Source organism: Sapajus apella, unplaced genomic scaffold, assembly GCF_009761245.1.
Source record: "Sapajus apella isolate SASKATOON/1434 unplaced genomic scaffold, GSC_monkey_1.0 scaffold93, whole genome shotgun sequence".
NCBI lineage: Eukaryota > Metazoa > Chordata > Mammalia > Primates > Cebidae > Sapajus > Sapajus apella.
In genome coordinates, this window is record NW_022437033.1 from 8,210,939 (window position 1) to 8,225,412 (window position 14,474).

At 43.7% G+C, this 14,474-nt stretch overlaps 1 long non-coding RNA gene across 1 annotated transcript; it reads right to left on the reverse strand.

Moving 5' to 3' along the window:
- Positions 1-2,371: 2,371 nt before the first annotated feature.
- LOC116535291 lies at positions 2,372-7,026 on the reverse strand. Its single transcript, XR_004262142.1, has 2 exons — positions 4,746-7,026; positions 2,372-3,589 (listed from the first exon to the last, which is right to left on the reverse strand). It is a non-coding gene; the product is annotated as an uncharacterized LOC116535291 (long non-coding RNA).
- Between the last annotated feature and the right edge of the window lie 7,448 nt (positions 7,027-14,474).

Consider the following 14,474-nt stretch of genomic DNA (forward strand, 5'->3'; position numbering starts at 1 on the left):
CCTTCCACAGGTGTTAATCCTAGGAGTTCTCCCTAAGAAACTTCCTGTACATTACTCTCCATCTTAGTCGGCTTCCTTGGGAACCTGACCTGGAACAACACTTGACAGAAAGCTGGAAGGAGGAAGGGAGATGGCAGGAAGTGTAGGCACATTAATATCCTGATCACAAAGTAAAAAAATTGTATCAATAGTTGTCTTCTCCAGTTCATAGGAAGAGAAATACAGATTTACGGATATTAAAGATACGAAAGTAACCAATAGAAAACTTAAAAATAGCAATAATAAATAAATCTATATATTAAAAGGAGAAGGGGGGTGCCAGGTGAGGTGGCTCATGCCTGTAATCCCAGTACTTTGGGAGGCCAAGGCGGGAGGATCATGAAGTCAGGAGTTCGAGACCAGCCTGGTCAATATAGTGAAACCTGTCTCTACTAAAAAAATACCAAAATTAGCCGGCCGTGGTGGTGTGCACCTGTAGTCCCAGCTAATCTGCTGAGACAAAAGAATTGCTCGCTTGAAACCGGGAGGTGGAGGTTGCTGTGAGTCGAGATCATGTCACTGCACACCAGCCTGGGCGATAGAGTGAGAATCTGTCTCAAAAAAAAAGGAGAAGGGAAAATGGTAGGGAGAGATGAAACAAAATTTTCCATGAGTTGATTACCAATGAAATTCATTAATGAGCACCTGGGGTTTATTTCCAAAATCCAAGGTTAAAAATGTGTATGTACATAAAAAGAGGAAGGGATAAATGATCTCATCTATCATAAGAAGAAGTCAGCAATGTCTAAAGTTGAAAATGACATTAGAAAGTTAGTATAGAAATACCACAGTATTTAGAGAGACAGGGAAAATCTACCAGAAGAAATGAAAGTAGAAACATTTAAAATTAGAACAGAAGAGGGAAAGTATAGGGAAGAGGGCCTTTGCTTTGTATTACATGTTTTTTGGTCTTTTTTGACTTGTTATGTATTAGATAATGTCCTCCCCCAAAAATTATATGTTGGAGTCCTAACACCCCATACCTCAGAATGTGATCTTATTTGGAAACAGGGTCTTTCCCAGGGTAATCAAATTAAAATCAGCTAATTGAGTTGGGCCCTAATCCAATATGACTGGTGTCCTTATCAAAAGAAAAAATATGGACACAGATACAAACACACAGAGGGAAGACAACCATGTGAAGACAGAGGATTGAAGTGATGCATCTACAAGCCAGTGGATGCCAATGATTGCCAGCAAACCACAAGAAGCTAGGAAGAGGCAAGGAAGCATTCTTCTTCTGTAGGTTTCAGCAGATGCATGGCCCTGCTGGCACCTTGATTTAAGATTTCTGGCCTCCAGAACTGTACTGTTGTTCTAAGCCACGTAGTTTGTAGTACTTTGTTACAGCAGCCCTATAAAACGAACACTACCTATAAACAATTCAAAATTTAACAAGATTGATGGGCTACAGAGAAGCCCATCTGGAATAGAAAATTACATATGCCATTTGGCACAATTGTGTGTGTGTTTGTTGTTTGTTTGCTCTGGTGTAAGCTCGATGTTTTGCTGGGGCTCATAGCAGCAGAAGGACTAGCGTGGGAGCAAGTGGAGAGAGCCAGTGAGAAAGCAGTTCAGGTGGCTGACAGTGGTTAAGAAGACTGGTGGACTGAGGACAAAGCTCTAGGGGATGGGTAAGTAGGTAGAGAGGCAGTATAGGTGTGAGAGAACTGGTTTTAGTCCCAGAATGGGATCCTAAAATTTGAGATTTCTGAGATAAAACAGATCCTGGTGATTTAAAGGTCAAGGATGTGGCCTTGAAGGTGGGAGGCTGAGGTGGGGAGGAAGAGATTGCTAGAAGTTAGAGATGAGGAAGAAGTCAAGAGTCTGTGAGTGGCACAGGCTGTTGATGAATACACTGCAGTCCCCCAGAATGATGACAGGACACAGGGTACCAAGGCAGCCTGTGCACCTGGTGCCTGAGTCTTCAGTGAATGACGGATAAGTTACATAATCAATGTTATGTAACAAACGACTACAAGCTTATCACTCGTGACTTATTACCACTCATTTATCACCTCCCAGTTTCTGTGGGTCAGAAGTCCAGGCACAGCTAAGTTGGGTCTTATCTTCAGGGTCTCAAAAGGCTGCAGTGAAGGACTGCATTCTCACTTACAGCTCGAGATTATGGATAGCACAATCCACAGGTACTCAAGTCCTGTATATCAGATGGTGTAGTATTTACATATAATATATATTCATCCTTCCATATACTTTACATTATCTCTAGATTACTTATAATTCCTAATGCAATGTAAGTGCCATGTAAACAGTTGTTATCCTGCATTACTTATGAAATAATGACAAGGAAAAAAAGTCTGTACATCTTCACTGCAGAGGCAACCATCCATCTTTTTCAAATTCACCAGTTGGCTGAATCCACAGATGTGGAACACGTGGATAAGGAGGGCTGATCATACTACATTCTACCCATACACAAGGGGTCACATACAATAGGGGACAGGAAACTTGGGGGGCCACCTAGAATTGCATCTACCACAAAAGAGCCCTATCTTGAGTCTCAATTCGAACAGATAACAAAATTTAATCTAGTCAATTCCACATTTTCCCAGTTACTTCAGGATTGTCTTACTAATTATCAATTATTGTTACCAAGCAATTCAGGATTGTCTCCTTTGCCACAGACTATAGCCTAAATTCTGTGAGGCTCTTAAATTCGGGGGCGGGGGGAGAGAGGGAGAGAGAGAGAGAGAGAGAGAGAGTGAAAGAAAAGAGAATCTGGCCATTGTCATTGGCAACTTGTCCATGCGAGCATCCACTCCAATGTAAAATCCCATCCAGCCCTCAGAGATGGCGTATCTTCATGCTGTCTTCCAATGTGGTGTTGTCATTCTAACCTGGTTCCTAGCTGCACAGTCCATGTCACTTTCTATTGTGACATTTTTTGGAGGCATGCTCTCTCTCTCACTCGTTCTCTCCCCCTTTCCCTCTCCTTCTCACTCCTTCCCTCCCACTTTCTCTTTCCCTCTCTCTCTCTCTCTCCCTCCCTCTCTTATCTCCTTGGAGGCACAGGAAAATTCAGCTGCTTTCCCATGCCACTTTAGTGTCACAACAAGCTCAGGGGACTGCCCCAGACACTTCTGCAGCTAAGATATGTGGATTTGGTATGAGGGGAGTTCTAGGACTCTAGGCCTTTTAGGGTACCATGCAACAAAGAGAGTCCCCTTGCTCCTGGGCTTCTACTCTACCTCCACCTTTGAGCCCAACTCCAGGAGAAGGAGACAAAGCACATTGGCAAATTGGTATATATTCCCACACATTGGTAGGCTGAGGATTCAGCGGAGAAATCAAGATTTGTTTCTCATTTCCAGGTCCAGGGATCCTTGGATGGGCACTCCTCAAGGGCAGGCTCTGTCCTGTCCATTTACTACTGTATCTCCAGGGCTAGTACCTTCGTGGGGTTTCAAGGACTTGGGATGAGAACCATGATGAGAATTACCTGGATGAGAAAGGAGAGTGTCCTAGGCTGTCCTTAGCCCAATGCCACTGAGGGCTCTCTCCCCTACAGAGTCACAAGCAGGGCCCTGGACTCTGTGGATGTGGGTAACCCCCCATATAGGCACCGAGGAATGAGAGCTAAGCAGAACCCTGGCACAGTTAGGGCTTGAGGAATATCTCACTTTATAGTGTTACTACTCAGCTATTTCCTTTTACATAATCCTTTACATAATCATATATTAGTTTATAGAAATAGGTCTTGAAGGATCCCTTTATATAATCCTCTATATATAATCATATAATAGTTGATAGTATGAGTGCCTAAAGAATATTTCCCTACATATATACCTATAATTATATCTTAGTTCACAATCAGAGGAATGCCTAGAGTGGACACAGTACAGAGCATAAATTTAGGAATAAGCGGCTTATAATCGGAGGAATACCTGGAGCAGACACAGTGCAGAGCATGAATGAAGGGCAAAACAGTTATACCAGGACAAGAATCCATGGCCCAGGCGGCAGCGTTCAGTAAAGATACCCGCTGTATGGCAGGTTTGGGGGCAAGAGCCACTCCTCCTGATAAAGGAGTTGTAGGACCTTGCTCCAGTTCTTGTGGAAGGCTGCCCTCAGAACGGCAATCCACCTTGGTGACTGTGAACTTTATCAGCTCTTGCTACCGCGCTGCTTGAAAAGCATCTTCCCACAGAACCCATTGGAAGCTGCCAGAAGGTGGCGGTAACCTTGACAGCTCTGTCACTACTATGTGACTTAAAGCATCCTCCTATAAATCTTCTTAGAAGTGTTGTCCCATAGATAGAAGTATCGCACACTGCACCCTCTTCACTGCGCATGGCCCACCTTCAAGCCTCGGTGACCTAATGGGGGTGGACCCCTTACTGCACACGACCCTTACCTTCATGGGAACTGGCCCCTTGCTGCGCACTGTCCACCTCCTGGCCTAGGTGACCTAATGGGGGTGGACCCTATGTTTTATTGCTCACGACCCTATCACTATCCTTAAAGATGATTTCACTCACTGCCCTGCCCCCCTAGCCTATACATAATAAATACTCATGCTTCTGGACATTCGGGGCCTCGCCTGACTCCGCTTATAGGTGGCGTGGCCCCCCAAGCCTAGTGGCGTTTTTCTTGTACTTCTGTGTCCTGTCTCTTTATTTCTCAGATCCTGCACCTCAGCACAGCATAAGGCTCACCCCACGACCCTGTGGGGCCTTCAGCCCTACAGTGGGCACATGAAATGGTATTCTAAGCAGGAGCCTAATGTGGGCTGTGAATGTCACCAAATGTGCTGGGCACGCAGGGCACTGTTCCCAGAAGAGACTATCTCAAGATGCATGAGGAAGCATGCTATAACTCTGCTCTCAAGCTGTCTGGAGAGTACAGATGATCATCCATAGGCATCTAGCTCTATAGCCAGGTTTGGGCTGCCCTGAGGACTAAGGTGCAGCAGTAGCAGCCCTAGGCTCCCTGGGGTTCCAGAGGAGTGAAAGGTAATTTCAACACAACCAGAATCTGATTCTGTTTTACTTCCCAGGAAGTATAAATGAAGCCCCATGGAGTATGAGGGGGCAGCCAAGGGGCTGGTCATCACAGAAGCCTTCACATTTGCTGGGCTCCTACCCTGGGTCACACACTATGTCAGGAACTTTATAAGCGGAGATATTCTCTCATTATGGAAGAGGTTAGTCCCAGTCCCATATGCCAGCGGACATCTTGCATCATCCTCTGAACCATCTTTCCCTCCCTTCCTCTTCTTTCCAGTTCTTGCCCCACCCTCTTCCCTGTTCCCTCTTCCTTCTCTTCTCCTCTCTCATTTTTCCCCCAAGTTCAGACTTTCCCGTCATGTCAGGCAGTGATTCAGCCACTTCAGCTCTGGGTGGGCTGACAGACCAGACTTAGAGCAGGTAACCCTAGTAGTTAGTGCTGTCAGAGCCAGAAAGTAAAGGAATTATAAAAGCCTCCATCAGGGGTCACTAAGCTCTGGTGTTTTACCCCCTCTACTTTAAAGGTGATTCATTTCCTCAAAACAAAACAAAACACACACACACACAAACAACAACAACAAAAATCCCTTACTTTGTAAAGTATAAGCTTGAAACAAAATAAGAAAAACAGAAGTGCCTAATCAGATCTTTGGAAGTATTACATTGCACTGTCACTGAGTGAGTGAGGCATGACTGGCTCTTTTTCAGTTTGGATTGCATTCATCTGAATGGAGTGGGTACATTGGTTATCCCCTTTTCTCCTGGTTTTTGGTGTTTCTGTTTGATCTAGAAAGGATTTATGCTTACTCCCCCAGATGTCTTTACAAAGAGTCTCGGGAAGGGAAACAATAATGGCTGTTTGGGAATAAAGGAGTGCTCTCACAGTTGACGGTTTCCTGATCTGGGCTTGGGTAAGGGGAAGAGCTTCAGGTATATGGCCTGTCAGTCATATACCTGGGACCTGTCCCATGGTCATACAGACCAGACCCTGAACACCTGCAGTCTCAGGTTCTGACAAGCAGATATCTTGCAAAGCAGAGTCCATGGCTGGAATTTAAGGCAGAGCCCATTCCCTCTTGCCAGCAAGACAGGAGTGTCCCTTCTGAAGTAAAAGCCAGAGGACAAGATGGACTAGGAATCACTGCAAAGACATTGCTCCTCAGCCTTTGGTGATGTTCCTCCAAGGCCCTCTCTCACAGATGTGTTATGAGACATACCTCAGCCATGAATGGACACATCAACAATAGGAACAGCTAAACACAGCCTGAAATATGACACCTTCAAGGGAACAAACAGAAGTGTAGGAGGCTCTTCATGGCCCTCTTCAGATCAGTGCTCACAGGAAGTCAGTAGTTTACGTCAAACAAGTATAGCGAGAAGAGCAAACTTGCTGGCTGGGTGAGGAAAATAAGTCCTCTTTTTATGACATGAGACTATTATTTCAATTTTGTCTTTACTGAGACATGAGTTCCTAGGTACTGCATGCTATCTTCTGCTTTTTATTTGAAGAAATGTGGCATTTGGGAAGCAGCAGCTGTCACTCACCCCTTGTGGAATCAGCGTGAATTGATATTTTTGTAACATCATTAAAAAGTCTATCAAAATGGGAAACTTCTCTACCATTCTCTAAGGGACCAACAAAAACACAGGAGGAAGGCTTATCAGCAGAGATTCTTGCTAAAGGGCAAGTGTATTCACATATGAAACACAATTTTCCAAAGTCCTCAGAGTCCACAGCTGGAATTTCCTTCCACTGAATCTTGGAGCCTAAGTGTTGCCATTAAATCCTGGGCAGAAGCAAAGCCTTGAGGTCCCCAGTCTTAACCCCTACTTTGTATCCCAATGCAGAAACCGTCAGCTTGCCCCCGGCTGGCTACCTGGTCCCAACTTTCTGACAGTGGTTAAGCAGTCACATGATAGAGCAGTCTAAAAAGTATGAACTCTGTGGGCACGGTGGCTTACAGCTGTAATCCCAGCACTTTGGGAAGCTGAGGTGGGCAGATCACCTGAAATCAGGAGTTCTAGACCAGCCTCACCAACAAGGTGAATCCCCGTCTCTACTAAATACAAAATAATTAGCCGGGCATGGTGGTGGGCACCTGTAATTCCAGCTACTTAGGAGGCTGAGGAGAATTGCTTGAACCCAGGAGGTAGAGGTTGCAGTGAGCCAAGATCTCCCCATTGTACTCCAGCCTGGGCAACAAGAGCAAAACTCTGTATCAAAAAAAAAAAAAAAAAAAAAAAAAAAAAAGAGTATCAACTCTAGAATCAGACAAACCTGATTTAAACCATGAGCCACTGCTAAACTTCCCTGGACCCCATCAGGAAATGTGAATCCCACAATCAGCCAGTGGAGGGACCCATTCCCAGTCTCCAGTAGATACGCAATCAACTGGGGCTTTGGGAAGCAGATTCTGCCTGCCTGGCCAGAGGCTAGCTTGTGGAGTTCCAGTCCCAGCCTTCTCAGTCTCATTCACCCCCAGCCCAGCTGGGGCAAAGCTGCAGCATTTGCTGGCTCTCCTGAGCCCCACATGGCTCATGTCATGGTTTGTGAACTTCAGAGAGATGCAAAAGGCCAGTGAAATATTTTCAGTTCTGACACCACAGCCTATGGCATGTGGGGTTTTCAGCCTGCACTCAGGTGATGCATCTGGCTAGGCTCCAGGGCTCCGTGAGCATTTTCATGAGGACCCCACCAATGGCTACCATCATGCAATGTAACCTTGTTTTCAACATCGACAATGAGCCGCTTAAAGAATAAGTTCTCTTTTGAGACCAGCCTGACCAACATGGTGAAACCCTGTCTCTACTAAAAATACAAAAATTATTGAGGTGTGGTGGTGCACATTGGTAATCCCAGCTACTTGGTAGGCTGAGAAGGAAGAATCGCTTGAACCTGAGAGGCAGAGATTACAGTGAGCCAAGATTGCACCACTGCTCTCCAGCCTGAGTGACCAAGTGAGGCACTGTCTCAAAAAAAAAAAAAAAAAAAAATTAAGTTCTCATTGGGCTACAATAGCAGGCTGGAAGCAGGGTGACATTAGCACTCTTCATACCACTGTCAGTCCATAGTGGGGTCCAAAGTCACACAAAACACCCCAATACCAAGAATGTTTTGTCTCTTTTTTTCCTACAACATCTTTGTGGATCAAATTCATCCCCAGACTTTTCAACTCATTGAATCCTTACTGCTGCCCAAGGGACCGTGCACTATTTTTCTCTCCAGAGTACCAATGTACAAACTGAAGCTGGGAGAGGGTCATCACTGGCCCAAGGTCTCATAGCCAGCAGAGCTGGAACTTAGCCCCTGGCTTCTTAACTGTTGAGATTCACTCGAGGTAGTTAGCAAAATATTAAAGGAAATATTAAGGAAAGTTCTAAGATTATAGTTTCAAGCTGTGTAGAAGGCTGAAAAGTTTTAATAGGACAGGCTGAAGGTAGCTATTCTTCACCTTAAAGCATTAAGTCATAAAGTGAAGATTAAAGATAATAGAAGCTTCCCCAGTTAAGTCTGTTTACCTCACATTCTTTTGTCTCTACTCTGTTTACTCATGCAAACTTTGTGCTAGATAGCCTTCTAAGGGGAATTCCAAAGAAGATGACCTGTTAATAGTGTTGTTCTAAACTCCCAAAGCTTTTATCATTCGTAAAACCACTCTTTTAACCATGTTAATTATCCACAGTGTGTTGACTTAGAACCTGCTATTAAATTTATACAGAATAAATGTGAGAAGAAACAGCTAATAAAAAGTCAGTTAGCTGCAATCACCCTCTAAGAGCAGCTGACGACCTCCCTAGCTCATTCGATCACTGTACTCTGTGTGTTTGAGTGTATTTATTCATCCACTGCTGAGTCAAAGTCTGCAGGACAGACCTCTCCAAGTAATAATCAACATCTCAGGTGGTGATCCCCACATGACCAACGCCACAGCTAGTGCCTCGGTGTGAGGAGACCTGACATGATCATAATCACAGCAGGCGCTCAGCAGTGTTTGTTCTAAGCCCCAAACCAAAAGCTTTTATCATTCGTAAAACCACTCTTTTAACCATGTTAATTATCCACAAGCATGCTGACTTAGAACCTCTGTTACTAAATCTATACAGAATAAAAGTGAGGAGAAACAACTAAAAAAAGTCAGTTAATTTTCAGATAACTTTCCTGAATTGTGACTAATATGGAGCTTGAATCATTTAAGTTCATTTTTGTTATAAATATATACATACCTATACTTTATTTATTTAGAGTCAGGGTCTTCCGTTGCCCAGGATGGAGTGCAGTGGCATAATCTAAGCTCACTGCAGCCTCAGTTTCCCGGGCTCAAGCCATCTACCTCAGCCTCCCTAGTTAGTTACAATTTTTAAATGGAACGTTTTCCTATTGCAAGTTGAAATCAACTGAAAATTCAGACGTATGTAGAATCTGCTGTGGGGCAGAACATTGTAAAGATAAACATTGAGATTACTGCTTAATTTAATAAATTCTAAAAAAAAAAAAAAAAAAAAAAAAAAAAAAAAAAAAGTCAGTTAGCTGCAATCGCCCTCTCAGAGCAGCTGATGACCTCCCTAACCCACTCAATCATCGTACTCTGTGTGTTTGAGTGTATTTATTCATCCACCGCTAAGTTAAGTCTGCAAGACAGACCTCCACAAGTAATAATCAACATCTCACTTAACCACTATGCAACACTACCACAAGCCAGGGCACCGGTCTGGGCTACTACTCCCTGTGCTGTAAGGGTAACCATGATATGTTCTCGTAGGCAACCAGGGGACGTGGAAGGTCACAAGGCCGAGAGCAGGGGTGGACAGGCAAGAGAATTTCCAGATCATACTCTGTCAGAAAACCCCAATTTTACACAGGAGAAAAGTGCATTTTGTAATTCAGGGTCCAGATTAGTTCTAAGTTATCACTGTTAGCTACCAAGTCTGAGTGAGTAAGCCCCGAGCACCACTGTCTAAAGGACTTTATGGCCCCACGATGCTGGGATGTGGGTTCTACCATCCTCATGTTACATGATGAGAAAGTGAACGTAGTTGTATAAGGTCACACAGCTAGTAAGTGACAAAAGCAGGACTCAAACGCAGTCCCAGCTAGTGAAAAGCCACCTCACTTATCCCCTGTGCTCTACACAGATTTGGTAAAGAAAGAAAGAATAGAATGTGTCACCACATTAAGCACCATGAAGAGACCCCGGGCCATGCACTTGCTACAAGCCAGGCCCTGTGCTAACTGTTTCAGCTTTGAGGCCAACTGGTGTCACCTAGCCACCTTGCCTCCTTAATGTTCACACAAGTCAGTTGCTGGTCATGGTAAGGTCTCCATTCGGACTCCTCTCAGGGAAAAAAATGGAGATCACAAAAATAAGGTAAGCAAGACTTCCCTTGAAAAGCTGCTTTCAGGCATCTTTCCAACCTGCCAAAAATTAACCAGAAGCTTCCTAAGGACAGGAAGAGCTGCCAGCAGAATAATATTGAGAAGCCTGCCACACGGTACTCTGTGACTTCATCTCCTGCAATTAATTGTGTCTCCCACTCGGCACCTGTGAATAACATTTTATGACAGTACCAACTGTGTGTCATGATCACATTTCAAAATCAGACTTTTAAAGCAAGTAACACCCCAGAATTGTGTGGGTGGACCCAGGCTCTGTGTGGTTGCACTGGGAGATCACACAGAGTACAAGATTCCCTGACAGAAGACTTCGCGGGCAGATTTCAGTTATCTGAAATGACTGCTGTACATGTACACACATGCTCGCCAAGGGCTCTTTCTATTTTTTTTAGCCCTATGTTCAGTCTATTTCCTCTAAGAAAAGCTGTGGATGGAACTAAATGAAATTTTACCCACTTGGTGCAATTTAGCCAGAGGGTGGAGTATCCAGCGATCCAGGTTGATCTGGGGCAGGGCCTCATTCTTACCTGTCCTGGGAAGGGCATCCTCATGAGATAAAGGCTGGAGAAAAAAAACACATACCCAGGAACTCCAGCCCTCAACAAATGTTGGCTCTTACTGATGTTAGTATCACAAATGCACAGATAATTTTCAGAATTCAGAAAGAGGATGAGGTGTGCAGATCAGTAACACCCTCACAGTCTAGCAAACACATTGACATTTAAGCAGTGAGATGTATGAATATTCATTAAAAATATGATAAATGAGGAAAATTCAGTATTCTATAAACAGTTTGGTATCATCCATTTTAGGTTTTACTACCAAGAGAATTTAGGACAGGCTTATGGAAAACCTTTTGCTTGCCAGAGCTTTACGGATTAGGGTTTTGTGGATAACAGGCCATGGGTCTGTATTACCCTAGGCATCAACTTCCACACAGATCAAAAAAGAGGCTTCCAGCCTTACAGATTCCTGATACTGAAACAGCCCTCAATTTTCAAACCTATCAGTTTACCCAAGTCGGTTCTCACTGCCTTCCTATTGGCCCCAGGAGCCACTACACATGTTTGGTCAAAATCTATGGATGGAATCTAAGTCCCCAATCAGGCCATATCCTATAGGACCTTCAGGACTACAAACCTATGGTCTCACGGCTCTTCTTCCTTCGTCCCAAGCTGGAGGCTTTTCACTATCTGCCCATCTCCCATCTACAGACTTCAAGGTTCAGGCCAGCACCCCCATACACTTACTCAAGAGGTCGTTCCTGGGAAAATAGAAATGTATCTTCACCACTATTAGTAATACTGTGCTTTATAGTTTACAGATCACTCCCACAGGAATCTCATCACCCCTAGGAGATAACCTGAGAAGTTTCATTACTCCTGCAGGTGGGTGGTTAATATCGTACCCATCTTCCAGATGAGGCAATTGTAGTTCAGAGAGGTATAGTGACTTTCTCAGAGTCACACAACCATTAAGTGATGGAGCCAGGGGTCAATTCCAGGTTTATAACTATAGACAAAGCTTGTGCTTCCTGTCCTGCTTCCCTTGTAGAGGACAGGAGCCTGACTACCTTTATCTCAGTGGGTTTCTTTCTTTTCTTTTCTTTCTTTCTTTCCTTCCTTCCTTCCTTCCTTCTTTCTTTCTTTCTTTCTTTCTTTCTTTTTCTTTCTTTCTTTCTTTCTTCTTTCTTTCTTTCTTTCTCTCTCTCTCTCTCTCTCTCACACACACACACACACACTCCTTTATAGATAATGGATGAAATCTCATAGTTTACCAAAATCTCTAAAGCTTCCTTGCCAGTAATCCCATAGTGAACTTGAACTGATGGTGCCAGGTTTGTGGCACAGGGTAGCAGAAAAGCAGGCACCTCCATCAAAGCAGAGCCCCTCTTTCACCTTCTTCCTTTCCATCATGAGGTGATTTTTATCTCATCTGTCAGAGTGACCACTGCCTTTCATCAAAATAGCAGGAGGCGAATTGCTAAAGAACCTGACAAAGACTTAGAGAAGCCTAGAAACTCAGTCTCAGGGATGATCCCTCCTTTACCTCCACATAGACTCACAAACACACACCTCTACTCACACACACCTCCAACAGATTGGGAGCCTACATCTCCCAGGCAGTTTCTGGAAGAGCTGTGCAGAGAGCCCATGTCTCTCAACTCCAGGACAGGCTCAGTCATAGGAGCCGAATTCTTCTTGTAGCCACATAAAGGCTGTGGTGATAAAAGAGATATTTGGCAAGACACAGCATGAAGCAAATACATCCTTTCACCAGGTTCTGGCCTTACCCTTTGCAAAAAGTTGTAGAAGCAAATAATCATTTGACTACGAGAATTGGGCTTATGGGTTCTGAGGTGAGAAGTAGTGGTAGGAAGCCAAGAATGGAGAAACAGAGAACTGTAACAATGACACTAGGACACTTCTTCCCCACTCATAGGTAAACTACCCTGCTAATTCTGTTTTTTCCATGTATTCCTCAAGCAGGGGGTGATATTCCAGTCCTCCACCACTTTCTTAGGTGGCCTTGTAAATGTCCAAACAGCAGGTGCCCACAGGGCATGACAGAGCTAGGGGCAGGCAGATATGTCGAAGTGTGAAAACAGAGACACAACATACCCAAATCTCTGGGCTGCAACAAAAGCAGTGTTAAGAGGAACATTTATAGCACTAAATGCTTGCATTGAGAAAACAGAAAGATCTCAAATTAACAATCTAACCTTGCAGCTAGAGGAACTAGAAAAACAAGAACAAACTAACCCCACAACTAGAAGAAAAGAAATAAAATCATAGCAGAACTAAGTGAAATTGAGGCTCAAAATCCAGACAAAGAACTAATGAAACAAAAAGTTTATTATTTGAAAAGATAAACAAGATCAATAGTCTGCCAGCTAGATTAACAAACAAAAAAAAAGAAAAGATTCAAATAAATAAAATCAGACATAACAAAGATGACACTATAACTGATCCCACAGAAATACAAAAGATCCTCAGAAACTATTCTTTTTTTTTTTTTTTTTTTTTTTTCAACAGAGACAGGGGATTATGCATGTAATCCCAGCACTTTGGGAGGCCGAGACAGGCGGATCACTTGAGCTCAGGAGTTCAAGACCAGCCTGGGCAACATAGTGAGACCCTCTCTCTACTAAAAAGACCCCCCAAAAAATTAGCCAGGCATGGTGGTGTGCACCTGTGGTTCCAGCTACTTGGGAGGCTGAGTGGGAGGATCACTTGAGCCTGTGGGGCAGAGGTTGCAGTAAGCTGAGTTCATGCCACTGCACTCCAGCCTGCATGACAAAGCGAGATCCTGTCTTAAAAGAAAAAACAACAATCTTCCAACAAAAAAAGCCCTGCACCAAATGGATTCACAGCCAAATTCTACCAGACATATATAAAAAAGAGCTGGTATTCATCCTACTAAAACTACTCCAAAAAATTGAGAGAGACTCCTCTTTAACTCATTTGACAAAACCAGCATCATCCTGATACGAACATCTGGCAAAGTCATGACAAGAAGAAAAAAAAAAAAAAAAGAAGGCCAAGCACTGTGGCTCACTCTTGTAATCCCAGCTACTTGGGAGGCTGAGGCATGAGAATCGCTTGAACCCGGGATGCAGACGTTGCAGTGGGCCAAAATTGTGCCTTGTGCCACTGCATTCCAGCCTGAGTGACAGAGTGAGACTCTGTCTCAAAAAAAAAAGAAAGAAAGAAAGATATATGTTCATCATATCCCTGATGAACATAGACACAAATATCCTGGAAAAAATATTAGCAAACTGAATCCAGCAGTACATCAAAAAGTTAATTGCCCATAATCAAGTAGGCTTTATTCCTGGGATGCGAGATTGGTTCAACATACACTAATCAATAAATGCGATTCGCCACATAAACAGAAGTAAAAGCAAAAACCATGTCATCTCATCAGATGCAGAAAAAGCTTTCGATAAAAATCTAACATCTCTTCATGATGAGCAAAAGCTGGAAGCACTCCTCTTAAGAACTGGAACAAGACAAGGACGCCCACTCTCACCAGTCCTATTCAACATAGTACTGGTAGTCCTAGCCAGCAATCAG